The sequence below is a fragment of the Notamacropus eugenii genome, chromosome 1 (genome assembly GCF_028372415.1).
Source record: "Notamacropus eugenii isolate mMacEug1 chromosome 1, mMacEug1.pri_v2, whole genome shotgun sequence".
In the NCBI taxonomy this organism is placed as follows: Eukaryota; Metazoa; Chordata; class Mammalia; order Diprotodontia; family Macropodidae; genus Notamacropus; species Notamacropus eugenii.
The window spans coordinates 622,580,692-622,597,803 of NC_092872.1; the positions used below are offsets into that span (position 1 = coordinate 622,580,692).

The 17,112-nt window shown below is 37.4% G+C and overlaps 1 protein-coding gene across 7 annotated transcripts in view; it reads left to right on the top strand.

Annotated features, from left to right (window-relative positions):
- The first annotated feature begins 1,117 nt into the window (after nucleotides 1-1,117).
- NSD3 (nuclear receptor binding SET domain protein 3) overlaps nucleotides 1,118-17,112 on the top strand; it is a 131,720-nt gene continuing 115,725 nt past the window's right edge. For 6 of the 7 annotated variants that reach the window (XM_072635168.1, XM_072635171.1, XM_072635172.1 and 3 more), the window contains exon 1: nucleotides 1,118-1,359. The gene's annotated coding sequence lies outside the window, so the exon portion shown is untranslated. Of the gene's footprint in view, nucleotides 1,360-7,841; nucleotides 7,869-17,112 lie in introns of all 7 variants that reach the window. The other variant, XM_072635169.1, reaches the window with a different exon arrangement.

Genomic DNA, 17,112 nt, shown 5'->3' on the forward strand with positions numbered 1-17,112 from the left:
ATGCCTAGAAGAGGTGTTTGTAGGCCTTCCTGAAAAGAGAAAGGAGGTGCAGTCTTTACCATCTAACGATTACAGCCTGGCAAACCACTCCATTTCGGGGAATGCGGGTGGAGAGGAAAGATTGTCCTCTTCAGGGTCAAATCCCAAATAAACACTATCTAGATCACAGAAACATTCTTGACTTATATTCTCTGACAGGTGCTGGAGGGTTAACATAGTTCAAGAAAGCAATGGGATTCTGTTTAATCCCCCAAAGCTCTTAAGTGTGCACGTTTGTAAACTGACAGTCTTCTCACCCAGAAATCTTCAGTGCTAGCCTGAAAGAATCAAGTCTACATTGTTACAATGCTTTTCATCTCTCTCAGCAGCCCAGTATTTGTTATTATCAAAGAATAGGTTACAGCTACAATGTTTCCTCAGGAGACAGGACCCTTAAAAAGTCAGTCTTTGATCCTCTACGAAAAGCAGGGATAGTAAATAACCTTTTCTCTTTGACTTCACTGAAACATTAACCCTGCATCTTTCTTAGGCTGTTTTTATGTTCTTCCTCCTCTCTTACATCACTCCCCTCCCTTGCTTGTAGCCCTCACCTCACATCTTCATGTTCTCCCCCGTTTCCCGTTTATCCCTCCCTTCCCAACCTCAAACTCTTCTTTCTCTCTCCTCCGCAACCCCCACCCCACCCCATCCCTCTCTACTCGCCTCTTCCTCCTTTTTTCCTCTCTCTTTCCTTCCCTCCCGCCCCATTATGGACTACACTTCCCAACAGGCATCGCACCCCTCGGCCAATGAACGCGTGAGGATTTGGCGGCGGTGGCGGCGTTGCCCGAGAGAAGTGGGGGGTGCTTTGTGCGCGGCGGCGGCGGCGGCGGCGGGAGCGAGCGAGCGAGCGAGCGAGCTAGCGACGACGACGACGGCGAAGGCGAAGAAGACGACCAGGACGGGGGGGCGTAGAAGAACACCGCGGCGGGAGAGCGAGAAAGCGAGCGATCAAGTCCCCGAGACCCTCTGCACCCGCCGCCAGCCCCGCCGCTCGCCCCGGGCTCTGCTTCGGCAGCAGCGGCTGCGCAGCCACCCCACCCCCCGTCTTTCCTCCCCCTCCCTTCCCCCTCCCCTCCCGCAGCTCCTCTGCCCCTCCCCCACTCCCGTCCGGGCCGCGGCCCCACGGTTCGGGCCGCGATGGCAGCGGCACCCGGCGTGGAGGAAATTTAGGCCGGGGATTCATGCGGCCTGGCCTGGATCCGACTCCTCCCCCCTCGGCCTCGGCTGTGCCCCGCGCTCCGGCCCCCCTCCGGGCTCCCGTGTCTCTCCTGTGATCGTACTGACACGGCCGGAGGGTTAGAATGGAACAGACTGAAGGTAAAGTGGCGCCGCGTGCGAGGCGGGGCGGGCACCCATCCACGCCCACACCCACCCGGGACGACTGACCCCGAGTGGGGCTGGGGAAGAGGTGGGGCGGGCAAGGGAGAAAGGGAAAGAAACCGAGAGGAGAAGCCCTTGGGGAGGAGTGGATTGGCGTGGAGGCTGTTGGTGGGGGTTGGGAGCGGGAGGATGGGGAGAGGAGGTCGAGTGGGGCTGGGCTGGGTCAGGGGAGAGGAGGTGGGATGGGGGCGGGGAGAGGGGGAAAGGAAAAAGAGGGGAGGGCAGGGAAATGGAGGGGCCTTCGCGAGTAGTATCCGAGGTTGGGGAGGGAAAGAGGCTTTGGAGGCCTTACGTGGGAGGGAGGAAGGAATGGAAGTGGAGGGAAGGCTGGTTTCGAGAAGGGATTGAGGGAGTGGGCATAAAGGGATGGGGAGTTTGGCATCTGGGGGGGGCGGAGGTAGAAGAGGTGGGGTGGAGGAGAGGGTAGGAAATTAAGTGAACGATGAGGAATTGATAAAACCCTGAGCGTGGGAGGAAATGATGGGGTTTGGGGACTGATGAAGTGTTAGGAGGGGAAAGCCTTTTGTTCCTATTTTTGTGTATTCCCTGCCGTTTCTGTCAAGGCCAGAAGGGCTAGTGGTTATAGATAGTGCTGTTATCCTTTCTGGAGTGAGGTGGTATCGGTTTTATTGTCTGAAAGTAGGGGCTGTGTTTTTGCTTTCCTCGTTCTAGCGGGAGGTAGGGGTGGAGGGTGGGAAATCGGTAGAAGGCAGGACATAATTTGATGGGTTTTGTGAGGAAGTGAAGACTGTTAAGATTTAAAAGGGGTAGGGGCAGCCATGTTTGCTCCCAGACACTGCAGTGTAAATAAATTTCCCCCTCCCCCCAAATACTCCCCCCAATATTAATCTGAATGGTGCCAGTTGAGGTCATTAACCCCTACTCCCCATCTGCATGTCAACTCTTTTCCTTGCCTCATGGGTCTTTCAAAATAATCCATAACCAGCAAAGTAGGTGGTAATATTCTCTCTCTTGCGTGTTCTACTTCTCTTCCCTTTGCTTTTTTCCCTTTTCCTTTCATTTTAGGTTGCAAACAAGACATTGGAGTGGGGAGAATTGCTGCAAAAATTAACCCTTTTTTTGTAATTCGGAGCAGAAATACAAGCATAGAATTTTAGTTAAAAGGGCTTTTTGTAGTGACAATACAGATATACTTCCCCTCCAAGATTATGAAGTTTTTAAATACTAACGATTACATATGCCTTAGAAACAACAGAATTAACCATGTTTTCTGCAATTCTTAAAGTAAATAAGGAAACGGAGTAGGTTACTTTACTTGGTCTAGTGCTCTTGGAGAAGAACAAGTGATGTTTAGTATAGGAAGACCTGTTTGTGCATTATCTATCTCCATTTTAAATCTAGAAAAATAGCAATATATTTGTTTCATATTATGTTTTTGAAAGGTATTTTGCTCATAGGTTCAAGGTGTGTTAAGGAAAGTACTCCTTTCACAAAAACCATTGCTCTTCCTCCTATCCAGCCCCCACCCTTTTTTCTTGCTTTTATGTAGATAACCCAGTATAATCCCAAAATACCAGTACAGTGCAGTGATGTATGAAGTAAGCATGCAGTTCTTACAGCCTCATTGAGGTGCCAATTATATTTAAGGGGGTACTTTAGGTTACACTAAATAGAAATATAGTGGCTTTTCTGAATTGATGCAAATGTAACTACTTGTGATGTTGACGTGGTCACTTATTCTAATAGCTCCTCTTTGGATAAATTAGTCTGAGTTCAGTATTATGACTATTAAAAAGTTAACTGGAAACTTGTAGTATTATAGATTTAGATCCTAAAGCAGCCTTAAAAGTCCACCATCATTTTACTGGTGAGGAAACTGAGCCATAGGGAAGTTAAGTGGTTTGGCCACTCACACAGATTCTGAACTAGAATTTGAATTCAAGTCTCCCTGACTCCAAGCCCAGTATTCTATCCATTACACCACCTAAGATTTTAGAAGTAGAAGATACTTGAGTTATGATCTAGTGCATCTTTTTTTTCTTATAGATAGGAAACGATCTAGAAAGATTAAATGGTTTGTCTAAGATCTCCCAGTTAGTTGTTCCAGAGCCAAAATTTGAATTCACATGTTCTAATTTCTAGTGGTATTTTTTTTCTATTCTATCAACTTCTCTAGTTTTTCTTTTTCCTTCTCCTAAAGGATTAAAAGGGAATATATTAATGCTTAATAAATATCTGTGGACTTGTTGAATTGAAACATCATGTTTAAGGTGATACTCTCACTTTAGCAGTGAGAGATTCTGGCATTGACATGAAGGCCTAATAAAAATAAAATGTAGATACTTAAACTATATAAATACTAATTTAAAAACTTGGAGTATTTTGTTTCTTAAAATGTCTGAGTATTCATACTAAGGATTAAGATTTAGAAAAGGATGCAGAATTAGTTAATATGCTTTTTAAAAAATTATTTGCATAAACAATTTTCTTTCTTGACTACTGTATTTACACATCAAATGCTAAATTGTGGGGCATAAGAGTTTAAGTAGAAGACAATGTGCTATGGTAGGAAAAAAACTACTGGGACTGGAATCAGGAGGCCTAGGTTAGAAACCAGCTGCCTGTACCTGATGACTCTGTGACCTTAGGTAAGTCAGTACATTTTTCTGAACCTTTGTTTCTACATTTGTAAAATGGGAGCAATACTTGATACTGTACTCCAAGGATCAATGGGAAGAGTGTACAAAAAGTACTTGGTAACAATATAGGTGTATATAAATGAATTGCTGTTTTTTTCTGAATGATATTAGGACCTCATAGAAATTATTCTTTTCTCCCAAACCCTCACCTTCCTAATTTAACTTTCCTTCTTCAGTTATTTGCACTTCTTTTGTCCTTCTTATCCATATTCAAAATTGGAAGTCATCTTTGACTTTCACCTCTTCCTCCACATGTTGCTAAAAATATCTGTCTAATCCATCCCTTCCTTTTCATTTCCACACTACCACCATTTGAGACTGTGCTAATGTTACAGCATTATTCCCTTGGCCTCCACTCTGCCTTTTGCACTACTGCCTTAGTAGTTTTCCTATTCCACACGTATTTCCTGATGTGCCCTTATTACTTAACCTAGCATTTTCAGAACTTTCATTGTATGCATCTGATACACCTTTCAGCAACAAATATTTATTAAGTATCAACAATTTCTGAGATACTGTACTAGACTCTGGGGGTTACAAAATTAAAAGTCTTTGTTCTCAAGGAGCTTACAATTTAGTCAGGGAGACAAGTTAGGTAAAATAACTATAATGCAAAATAGAATAGAAATACATGGAACAGATACAAAGATGTAGAATCATGATCAGCAGGACTTGGCAGTAGACTTTGGAGATGGGTGAAAGGAGAGGGGATGGAAGAAGGAATCAAAGATGTTTCTCAGTTTTGAATTAAATAGACAGGAAGAAGTTTTCAGATATGGGGAAATTAGAAGGTGTATTTGCTTATCTTTAAGAGAATTTCCAACCTTGGTTGCAACTTAAAGATATACAGAACTGCCTAGAGCATGAGAGGTCACATGGTCATGCTACAAGTATGTGTCAGAAGTAGAACTTGAACTCAGGCCTTTCTGGCTTTGAGGCCACTATGCCATGCTGCTTCTTCACATAGTATTTAATACATTTGTGGAATATGGATTGGAATAGAGAAAACTGCATGATGGACATAGAACTTAAGATACACAGTGGACGTGGAACTTAAAGCAAGGAAAAGATTTGAATGGGCCAGAAGGAGAAACACTCTGGACAGTGTGAGTTTGTTTGGTGAAGTTGGAGGGCTTTTATGATGTACAACGCTGAAGGAGTCCCCTTCTAGATTGTTACTTAACAATTAGGTGACCTAAGAATTCCTTCCCAAGTCTCAGTTCCTTCTTTATAAAAGTGAAATTGTTGTTTGTAATGTTGATCTAAAGTACGTTGGAAACCACAAAGAGCTATATAAATATCAGCTTTTTTTTTAATGTTATGGGCAGAGGTAAGGTGGGTGGAGCATATAATAAAAATTCTGGCTTTTATTTTTTCGAGACTTACAGAATGTTTCTTATTTTCTCAGTTCCACATTTACTCAGCAGTAAAACAGGAAAAAGTGAGCTGGGTTCTGAGTTCTGAGAGAATACTTTTTAATGGTAGTTATCAAAAATATTAATATCCACTCAGGCCTCTTCCAGAACAGTTCATAGTAACCCTGCTGATGTCTAATATATGTAAATTAACATTTTGCAATTATAAAATGTTGGGAACATGTGAGAAAATGTGAGTGAAAGAACTGTAGGGTCAGCTTTGAAAAAAATTTGTTGTTATTTAAATTTCAGTATCTTCAGGATATTTCAGTATCTGTACCCTCTCCTAGGCAGAAGGGTACCTACCCCTACCAGCATTCCAGTCCCTTTGACAGGTGTATATCTCTGTAACACTGAAGAAGAATAGCTTAGGTTACCCTATTTGTTTATATAATAGTACCTAGTGATAAGTAAATTTTGTTGAGAGAATGTTGAATTATAGAGTTTGCATTTTCTTTTTTAAAAAAAATTAATTTTTAGTTTTGAACATTCTCTTCCATAAGATTTTTAGTTCTAAATTTTCTCACCTTCCCTTTCCTCCCCTCTCCCCAAGATGGCATGCAATCTGATATATTCAATACTTATACATTCATATTAAGCATATTTTCACATTAGTCTTGATGTAAAGAAAAATTAGAACTAATGGGAAGAATCATGAGAAAGAAGAAACAAAACAACAAAAGAGAAGGAGAGCAAATAGTATCCTTCCATCTACATTTAGACTCCAAAGTTCTTTCTCTGGATGTGGATAGCACATGAGTCTTTTGGAGTTATCTTAGATCTTTGCATTGCTGAGAAGAGCTAAGTCCGTCAAAAGTCAGTCTTCACACAAAGTAGCTATTACTGTGTACACTCTTCTCCCAGTTGTGCTCATTTCACGCAGCATCAGTTCATATAAGTCTTGAAGTCCACCTGCTTATCATTTCTTATAGCACAATAGTATTCCATTACTTTCATATCCGACAACTTGTTCAGCCGTTCCCCGAATTGATAGACACCCCCTCAGTTTCCAATTTTTGACCACCACAAAAGGAGCTGCTATAAATATTTTTGTACATATTGATCCTTTTCCCATTTTGGTGATCTCTTTGGGATACAGACCAAGCAGTGATATTGCTGGGTCAAAAGGTATGCATAGTTTGATAGCCCTTCCTTTGGGCATAGTTTGCATTGTCTCTACCTCAGTGAAGAGTTAAAATATAAATCGCAACTATCCTTGCAGTAATAGACAACTTGACATAAAAGAGAGCGACCCTGGCTAATGAGTCAGGAAGACCTGGGTTGAAGTCCTTCATTGACACATACTAGTGACAGATACTTGGGCAAGTCATTTAACTTCTTAGTTCCTTGGGCATTTCTCTAAGACCATGATTGCAGAACATTAATAGAGTAGTTTCCTGTTAGAATGAAAGTTCCCCCCAAAAAAAATTTGTATTGGAGAAAAGTTAAATGATCCTGGCCCTGACTATTGCCTGAAGTATTATAGTTCTCTTCAAGTTGGTAGCCATACTTTCAGTTTCTCCTCTTTCAGGGCATCCCTAACAGAGCTGCCAAAATGATATTCATGTATGGGTCTTGCCAGGCCACTTTTCTGATCAAGTACCCTTTAGTTCAGTGATTCTTAACCTGGGGCCCTCAAACATTTTTAAAAAAATATTTTGGTAACCACTATTTCAGCATAACTAATTTCCTTTGTAATTTTATCTATTTTTATTTTATAGATTTAAAGACATTTTTTCTAAAGAGCTGTTCCATAGACTTTCCATGACATAAAAATGGTTAAGAACTTTGCTTTAGTGGCTCTTTGTTGCCTGTTGGATAATAAAATAAAATAAAATATTGGATAAAATCCTTCCCTTGGCAAATAAGACGGCCAAACAACAGTTCCAGTCTTCTTTTCATATGACTTCTCTTCAGACACTCTGCATTCTAGTGAAATTAAACAACTACTTGTTTCTCTCCTGAATTATTCTGCCTGTGTGCCCTTTAACAGATTCTTCCATATCTTTCCTTGTTGAAATCTTTTGTTTTCCTCAAGATCTAGCTCAGATGCTTTGTCCTCCTGGAAGCATTCTTTTCCTCCTAGGATTTAGAACTGGAAAGGATCTTAGAGTTCATCTAGTTTAACCTCTTTATTTTACGGCTGTGGAAATTGAGGCTGAGAGATGTGAAATGACTTTTCTAAGGTTACATAAGTAAAGTGCAAAGCTAGAATTTGAATCCAAGTCCTTGTGCTGTTTCCAAAACTGCAAAGTAAAACAGTGCTGAAACAGTAATGACGACTCTTAACCCAATTTAAATTGTACACATGTTGCATCCACTTCCTCTCTCTTTTCCTCCCCAGATGAGACTGTCAACCTCTTGAAATCAGGTACTGTCTTGTTTTCATCATATAATCTCAATGCCTAGTACTGTCTTGCATACAGTAGGTATTTGATGAATGTTTGTTGAAAGAATACTGGTGAATACCTAGGTTATTTTATGATGTTATTCTACCAAAAAAAGGAAGAAAATACTCGTTGGCTAATTTAAATTTTTTCTTAGTTATGAACACATTTCCACCAATTAAAAAAATTAATAGATATTTATTCATAAGTAGAAATCATTAAGAATAATTTTGTTTGCATTTAATATCCATTTATGAAAAGAATTGAGATGGAATTTTGTGTTTGACCTTTTTACTTTATAAGGTTGTTAATGTCTAATGAAAATAAAAAATAATAGCTGAAAACTCATTATTTTTACATTGCACATTATTAAGAATTTCTAAATTTATATAAGGATATTTTTTAAAAACGAGCCTCTAAAATGAGTTGCATGGTTTTACCACAATTAAGGAATGGTAACATTTAACATTAAAACTTGAAAACAGCATTTGTGTGTGTTGCAGCAGAAGTCTTGAATTGGGTAATATTGAGGTTAAATCTTTGAGTTTGACTACTTTGGCATTTAAGAACACTTAAGCACTTTGCAAGCTTTAAATCACTATGTAAATGTCAACAATTATTGATAAAGGGCAACTGAGATGATTTATCCCCTTATAAATAATAGTTAATATTAGCTAAAACTGACTGCAAATAGGGAAAATGATTTTTTTTATCCTCTAGCTACATTTTATACTTATAAATGGAGAATCTTATTTCCTAAAATTACCAGTTATAAACAGTAAGAATTTAATTCACCTTGGGCAGCTAGGTGGCACAGTCAATAGAGCCCTGGATCTAGAGTTAGATCTGCCACTGTGGACTGATGCTAGTTTAGTTAATGATGCATTGGGATAGTTGGATTCTTTGAACAAAATTGTGCTGTTGGCCTGGTACAATAACACAGAAATATGAAGAATCTGTGACTCTTGAGTTTCTTACTATTACAGTAAATGGATTTTATAATTTTGTGGCCAATTTTCAGAGGTGGGATTCTAGGGTTACCAGTAGGAAGAACATACACTGAATGTTTATTCTATGCATAGACTGTGTATTGTAATAGAACCTCATAGTGGAAAATTATTACTGAATAATATAAGAGTAAAATATTGTCTTTTTGGAGACAAGCTAGTGTAGTAAAAAGAATCCTGGGTTTGGAATCAGATGACCTGGGTTGGAATTCTAAACTTCCATTTTTACCTGTTTAAACTTAGGCAAGTACTTCAGTACCACTTCTCAGTTTCCTTATTTGTAAAATGAGGTTGGTTTAGATCAGTGTTGTCAAACTCAAATAGAAACAGGGATCACTAATCTGTTCATAAGGATTCCTGTAGGCCATGTGCTGGCATGGTTTTAAAATGTAATATCTGTTTTATTGTATTTTTATGTATTTTGCTAAATATTTCCCAATTATATTTTAATCTGGTTTGGGCTGCTTTGATTGTGTTATAGGCTGCATGTGGCCCTCATGTGAGAAACACAAGGTCAAGTCAGGACTTCTTAAACTTTTCCCACTCTCAACCCCTTTAGCACTTCTTAAACCGTGGGACATGATCCCATATAAGGGGTGACCCACAGTTTAAGAAGCACTGGATGACCTGTAGCTATAAAATCATGATTTTTTGGTAATATGATACAAACAATGGTACTGTCCCTAAATGGTATAATGATACTATTTCAGATTTAAAAATGAAATCTAACAGTTGTAGCTTTTGTATAGAAATTGGCTTATTGGATTCTTCTTAACCTGACATCAGAATGTCCTTAAATAGAAATTAAGCCTTGACTCCCTGATATCAGCATAACTTGTAAAAAGAATTAGTAGCCTGTTTTTGAATTGAGCCTGTTTTTTTGGATATCCTTTTTTCCACAGAGGGTTTTTAGATCTCACAGTCTCTTTGGATAGGTGTAGTTCTCTACACCTATCCAAATAAGATAATAAGGGAATAAATAAGGGAATCTAATTTGAATATTCTTACTTTTATTTTCTAATACCATAAATGTTAAATACTGTGCTTTAAATAATTATGTTTACTGTCTGGCAGAGAGCTGAATTCTAAGTCCCCTTCCCCAGTAATAGGGAAGCTTGGGAATAATTTCCATTACATGATGTGGGTTGTCTGAAAGCCACAGATTCATCTCTATTTTCATCCGTAACCTTGCTCTCATCTCATCTTTTTTCCTTTTTTTTCATGTCAGTATTGTTTGTTACTTTCAAGATCTAGAAGGATTAGAATGCAGTAAACTATTTGCTATGATGTACCTGTTTAACCTGGTGTTAAACTATGATGTACCTGAATAACCTTGGTCATTATCTAGACCAAGGGTGGAGAACCTGTGACCTCAAGGCCACATGTAGCCTTCTAGTTCCTCAGATGGGGCCTTTTGACTGAGTCCAAGTCTTATAGAACAAATCCTTTTATTGAGGGGATTTGTTCTGTGAAGTTTGGATTCAGTCAACGGGTCACACTTGAGAACCTAGAGGGCTACATGTGGCCTTGAGACCACAGGTTTCCCACCCCTGATCTAGATTAAGGTAAAAATATACTAGCCTGTTTTTTTTCCCCTTTAGAATGATCAAAAATAACTTTAAAGTTATAATGTGGAGACATATATTGTATTTTCTTATATTTAACAATAGTCATTTGAATTGATTTTGTTATGCTTGGAAATACAGATTAGATAATGTAGAATGTAAGTTCCTTGAAGGGAGGAATTTTTGTGTTTGTGTCACTTGCACCTAGCACAGTTACTTAACTCCCTAAGTGTTTTTAAAATGTTTGTCAGTTGAATTAATTTTGCATTAATATATGTGTATTTTGCAGTATAAGGAAGGGGTAGAATCCTTTTGGCTCTCTTACACCTACTTTGTTGCTGTTGCCTCTTCACTTAGCTTTAAACATTTAAAGTCGAACCTATAGAGAAGAGCAGAGAATATCACTATACGTACTCTCTTTTATTATCACTATATCCTACCTTTTATTTATTTTGTTAAATATTTAATGTAATTTTAATTAAATTTAATTTAATCCTCTCCCATTAAATATAAGATGATTTGAATTTACAAAAGACATAATTTGGAAGACTGTTATTTGTATAAAGTATTTACCATTCTCTTCAAGACTTTATATATTCAAGAATAGCTAGTGATTTAAAGTACATTTTGATTGATAAAAGATGTGTTATGTATGGTTCACTTGTATAATTTATTAGAATTGTAAATTCCTTATGGTTAATAGTATATTATTCTTTCCTCAGTACCTACCCAATGCCTTGTATATGATTTAGAGTTGTAAAGACTTGAAAGGAATAATCCCCAAAGTAGGGGGTGTGTATGTGTGTGTCTGTGTTTCTGTTTGTGTCTCTGTGTAAAAGTAACATATTTCATTGGGATGTGCAGAGCAGATATTACAGTTGCAAGCAGGACTGCCATTCAATCCACTTGTAGCCATCACCTGCCACTTTTGTTCCCTTTCACCTGTTGGCTTCCACTGCAGTCAGTGGCACATGCTTCTTCCCAGGCAAAAAGATGTGCATGCAAACATTCTCCACCTGGTATCAGACATGCCCTGTCCTTCCTTCACCTTTGCCATAGCAACAGGACATACCTCTCTTAAATCCCCTAACCCAGGCAAAAAAAAAAAGTTTTTTTTTTTTTGATACTGTTAATAAAATAGTGTTCCATTTTAATTGCTAGTTTTGTATACTTTTATAATCTACATAACAGTAGTAATGTATAATATAGAAATAAATATATATTAGTACATATGACTAAAAACGTTTGGAGACAGCTGCTTTAGAGGTCATCTGTGTTTATTGTACTGGTAAACAAACCCTTCTTAACCAGCTTATCCATAGTACTTCTTACCAGTCAAGCATCTTAGTGTAGCATGGTACTGAGCAATTTTTCCTCAATCTCAGATTAAAGAACCATTCGCTTGAGTACTACTCTCAGTGTGAAAGCAAAAGTGACACTTTATACCTCTTAGCTTGGGAATGTCATGTGGAAATATATATAAACCATTCCCAGGAATTATTTTCATTATCATTTAAAAGCTTATATTTAGGGGCATTTAGGTCGTGTGGTGTGTGTGGATAGACCACTGGCTCTAGAGTTCAAATGTGGCCTCCGACACCTACTAGCTCTGTGACCCTGGGCAAGTCATTTAAACTCTAATTCCTCGCCCCTCCCCCCCCCCAAAAGCTTATTTTCAAGAAATAGTTACTACTCCCAGGTGCTGATTGTGTGCAAAAACAAAAACAAACAACTAAACCCAACACTGTGGTTCTTAAGGTGGATAATTCAGAGTTCCTGGCCTCAAAGAATTTTCAATTTAGTGAGAAAGACAAAGTCTGTCTATAAAAACTATAATCAAGGTAAAACATAAGTAAATAAGAGGTGTACAGAGTGTTATGAGAGTTCCGAGGAAAGAGAGAATTTCCAGAATTAGAGGAATCAGGGTAGATTTCATGGATGAAATGGCACTTATTTGAGTAGGGCCTTGAAAAGTGGATAGGATTTCAATAGGAATGTAGTGGGTGGGTGCTGAGCTGTTTCCAGGGAAACAACACAAAACAAAGACGTAAAGTTAGGCCAAATGTATATACGTGTTCATATGTTGATGAATTGTTCATTTTGGTTGGAACCTCTGGCACTGGGAAAAAATATGATAAAGTTGCAAAGTTCGCAAAGTCAGTTTGTGGAAGGTCTTTGGATCATAGATTTAGGGTTGGAACTCATTGTGGAGGTTATCTTGTTTAGGACCCCATTTTACAGAAAAGTAACGTTCAGACATGTCCCAGCTCATACAGGTAAATAGCAGAGCTAGAATTTGAAGTTAACTTCTTGGTCCAAATCCAAGACTCTTTTGTCCCTCATAATGCTGTGAAACCCTTGGCATTCTTTGGATCACCATTTCAAGCCTGCTTGAGTGCTACCAAAAACCACTGGGGGAAGTCACACAACCATTTTTCATAGGATAGATCTTAGATAGGATTTAGAGCTGAAAGAGACTTTAGAAATCATCTGGTTTGATTTCTTCATTCTTCAGAAGAGAAATCCATAGAGGTGCCCCTTGTGCCTTGTTTGAAGTCATTCAGGTAGTAAGTCATAGATCATAGGTGGAAAGGAGGTATTCTCTCTCCAGAACCTGTGGATTTTCTCATTATACCAGTTTCTGTACTGTTTATAGCTGAATGATACTGTATTTGAGTGATTTTTGCTATTGACTATTATTAGAGAGTCAATCTTAAATTGCGCCCAAATGGCGATTCCTTGTCTATTATGTAATCAAGAACAAAAGGAAAGGTTATTTAGAACTATTGGGTAGGGCAAATAATGTGTTGATTTTCAAGTATTTTTGTGTTGGTACAATAAATGAGGATTATGAGGCAGCCTAAAACTATTTGAAACTTAATGAATGACATTGTAGTCAAGTGAAGATACTTTTGACCTAAATTTCACAACAAGGTTTGTAGTTGAATTAAATGAGTTTAATTTCTGTATTCTATTGCACTGAAATGCCTCAAATAATGAAAGCAGTATCTAATATGGCATTATCTAAATGTTGTTGCCTTTACTCCTTCTTAACATTTGTGAAATGGTAAATATCCCCTAAAATGTGAAACATGACAGTTTCAGGAAATAGTCTAGGTTTTTCTCTGTCAAGTTAGACAAATTTTGGGATAGAAATAAAGGTACATTGATACATTTTGTAATGAAAGAGAAAACTGAACTCATGCTTTCAGGAGGGGATATGGTATGAATTTTATATAGAAGTTTGTTCAGGGTTTGCAATTGAGACCATAAGGGTTTTTAATGCAAATTTTTGCATATAGAATTTACATGGGAAGCCTTAAACATGTAAACATACCTTTTGTAGATTAATTAAAATGTGTTTAGATATGGTTATGATTAATGAAATACAAATTCATTTTTAAAGTATCTCTGACTTCTTATTAGTAACTTTTTATCATTTTATATACTCAAAAGATACTAATAATTATTCTACTATTGTATGGGAGTCCATGGTATATTTTAACAGCAAGAAGAGGAGCTTACCAGATTTGCTCCTAGCCATTTCCCCCTTTTTGATGGGATTTATTAATATTTCTGGGATTATGGGAAATTTACCTATTTGTGACTAAAAACTAATGTAATTTTGTTCAAGTATTCACATAGATGAATGTGTGGGCATGTATTTCATTTTCCCTGGGCATCTCTTTCAAAAATTAAGTTACATGTGTTTTTCCCATTGCCATAGCACTTAGAGATCCCCTCATGTGAGTCAGGCCAAATGTAAGCCCCCTCTTACCTCTGATATAGGCTAATTACTATGTTAGTTTACTTTTCATCACCAGGCTATTTTTTAGCACCTCATATAGACTATCACATTTTAACTGTTTTAAAAAAAGGCTGCTCTTGCTATTAAAGGTACCCCTGGCAACTGAAAAGCTTGAGATTTCATTTTATTGGCAATTGCTACCCTTCCCAATAAATTGATTATATTCAAAAAAAAAAAAAAATTAAGTTACAGATGAGCTGCTAATCTTCATTACAGGAGGTAATTTCTATACCAGAAGTTGCTTTTACTAGTAAAAATCACAGCACCCTCTGACCTTCAAATAAGATAACACATATATTCACATACCTTTCTTCATACATCCTCAAAATTTGGAAAGAATTCTATGTGTAATGAAAAATTGAAAAATGTCTTTTAATTAAACTCTTGCCTCATTGCTCCTTTGATTTTTGTTATAACAACTATTATACGTATTTCCTTTAATATGTTTCCATGTGCTCCAGTATTTCATTATAAGTGATAAATCCATAAGGAATTTTCCTTATCAGTATTGAATAATTACTAGCCATGGAGAACTTGAAATCAGTGAGTCTGAGCTAGAATCTAGGCCCATAGACTTGGGCCGAAGTGATGGCTGGGCGAATTATTTCATGTCTTCGAACTTCCATTTCCTTGTCTATAAACTGAGACTAATAATCCTGGCACCCATCTACCTCAGAGGGTTGTGAGTAACATAGCTTTATAAACCTTAAAGTCATGTACATAGAAACTCATGCTGCGGTCATGAAATGAAAAATAAAATATAACTATGGCTTCCAGGAGCAATCTTCTTTAAAGTTTTTAATTTTTTTGGTCCAAAATCCATAGGGATTATTTACACATGAAATAGCTCTAACTTTACCCCAGCCTTTGAGTTATTTCTTGGAGTTAGTCCTGGATCATGTCTTACGTTGAATATAGACAAGGAACTAAAAGAGAAATGATAGTTGCCTTACCATATTTGTAAGAATCAAATTCCATAATATACATTAAGCTTTTTGTAATTATAATAGATGAGACCTATAATTAATGATTAAAATCATTAAGTTATTTAAAATAATTTAAGGTATTTATTTTGTTACATGGAAAACTAACAACAACTTTTCAATTAAAAATAGTTTTGCCTGTGGTTGGACATTGTCAGAATTATCTAAAACAAAGTGAGCTCCTAGGAAATAAGTTACTTTTTGTATCTCATCTGTTTTTGCTTATTAAGCAAGATTTACCCATTCGGGTAGTCCTGTTTTTGGTATTACAAATCCTTTCTCAACAATTGATTGCTGCCTGTAATGATTGATACTGCTAACTTGAAGAACCTGCCTAAACTGTGGACTGAAATCCAAGTTAGGAATTTTGTGATTTTTTTTTTTTATCCACCCTTAGAAGCATGAATGCAGGTCAAATAATGTCTTGAATCATTTTGGAACTTAGTCAACATGGGCTTGTGAGATTAAACAGTTGTAGGATCTGACTTACTGATGAATAGTTTTGATGCATTTCCACCTCTTTTATCTTTTCTATATTGGTACATCCTGTACGGTTGATGTTAAAAATTTGTCCATTTGGAATTTACTGTAAAGAGTAGTGTAATGAGAGAAAGCTAGGTGTTACAGTGGATAGAATGCTGAACCTGTAGTCAGGAAGAGCTGAGTTCACATATGGCCTCCGATAACTTGCTAGTTGTGTGATACTGTGTACTTAGCTGATATCTATCTCAGGAAAATTGTAAAATTTTGGGTAATAGTAACACCCACTTCTAAGGGTTTTTGTGAGGATCAAATGAGATAATATGTATAGAAGTGCTTTGCAAACCTTAAAACTATAGATGCTAATTGTTGCTGCTGTTATTATAATATGAATGCAGTAGAAAGAATGTTCTATTTGGAGTTTATCGCTGTTGTTGCTGTTCAGTTGTGTCCAGCTTTTTGTGGACCATAGCATGCCAGTACTGTCTATGGAATTTTCTTGGCAAAGGTACTGGAGTGGTTTGCCCATTTCCTTCTCCAGTTGATTAAGAGGTAAGTAATTTGCCCAGTATTACACAGCTAGTAAGTGTCTGAGGTCAAATTTGAACTCAGATCTTCTGACTTCCAGACCCAGCTCTCTATCCGCTGAGCCACCTAGCTTCCTATTTGGGGTTTAGAGGACGTGTATTCTCATTCTGGCTTTGTCACCTATTCTCACTGTGATGTTGGTCAAATCACTCTATTTCTTTTAATCTCAGTTTCCTCATTTGTAAAATGAAAATGTTGGAACTTTGAGATTCCTTTCACTTCTAAATCTCCCAACATTATAATCTCACAATAAATGACAAACTATTGGGAATGACAGGTAACTGAGCACATGATTCATGAAATTTATAGGAATAAATAACTTGAGGTCCAACTTTTGATTTTGCTGAGTGTGAAAATGGTTTGTTTAGAATGGTACCATATGTGAAAGTGACTTTCCTCATAAGCTTTTATGAAAATTTCTTTTCCTCTACAGGATCTGAAAAGCTGGAAAGGACCTTAGGAGCTTAATAAGTTCTATCTAGGTGGTAAAAAATAATCATGCAACTTTTTTATACAATTGTTAAAACAAAAAATTGGTCCAAAAAATGTGTTACTGTCATCAGTAGTTATAGTGTGTGGTAATCTTTTGAGTTGTTAACCTCATTTTTTTCCACATTAGACAAGTGAAGGCAGAGGTTATATAGTTAGCATAGTTATTTGTGTACCATTGGCAAAATTGAGATGAAAATTGCCGGCTCATTACTATCTAGTCTGTTGTTTTGCCTTTTGAGCCATGTATCTTCTCAGTGTACAAACATAAGCATTTTTATTGACATAAATTTTTTTTAAATTGAAAT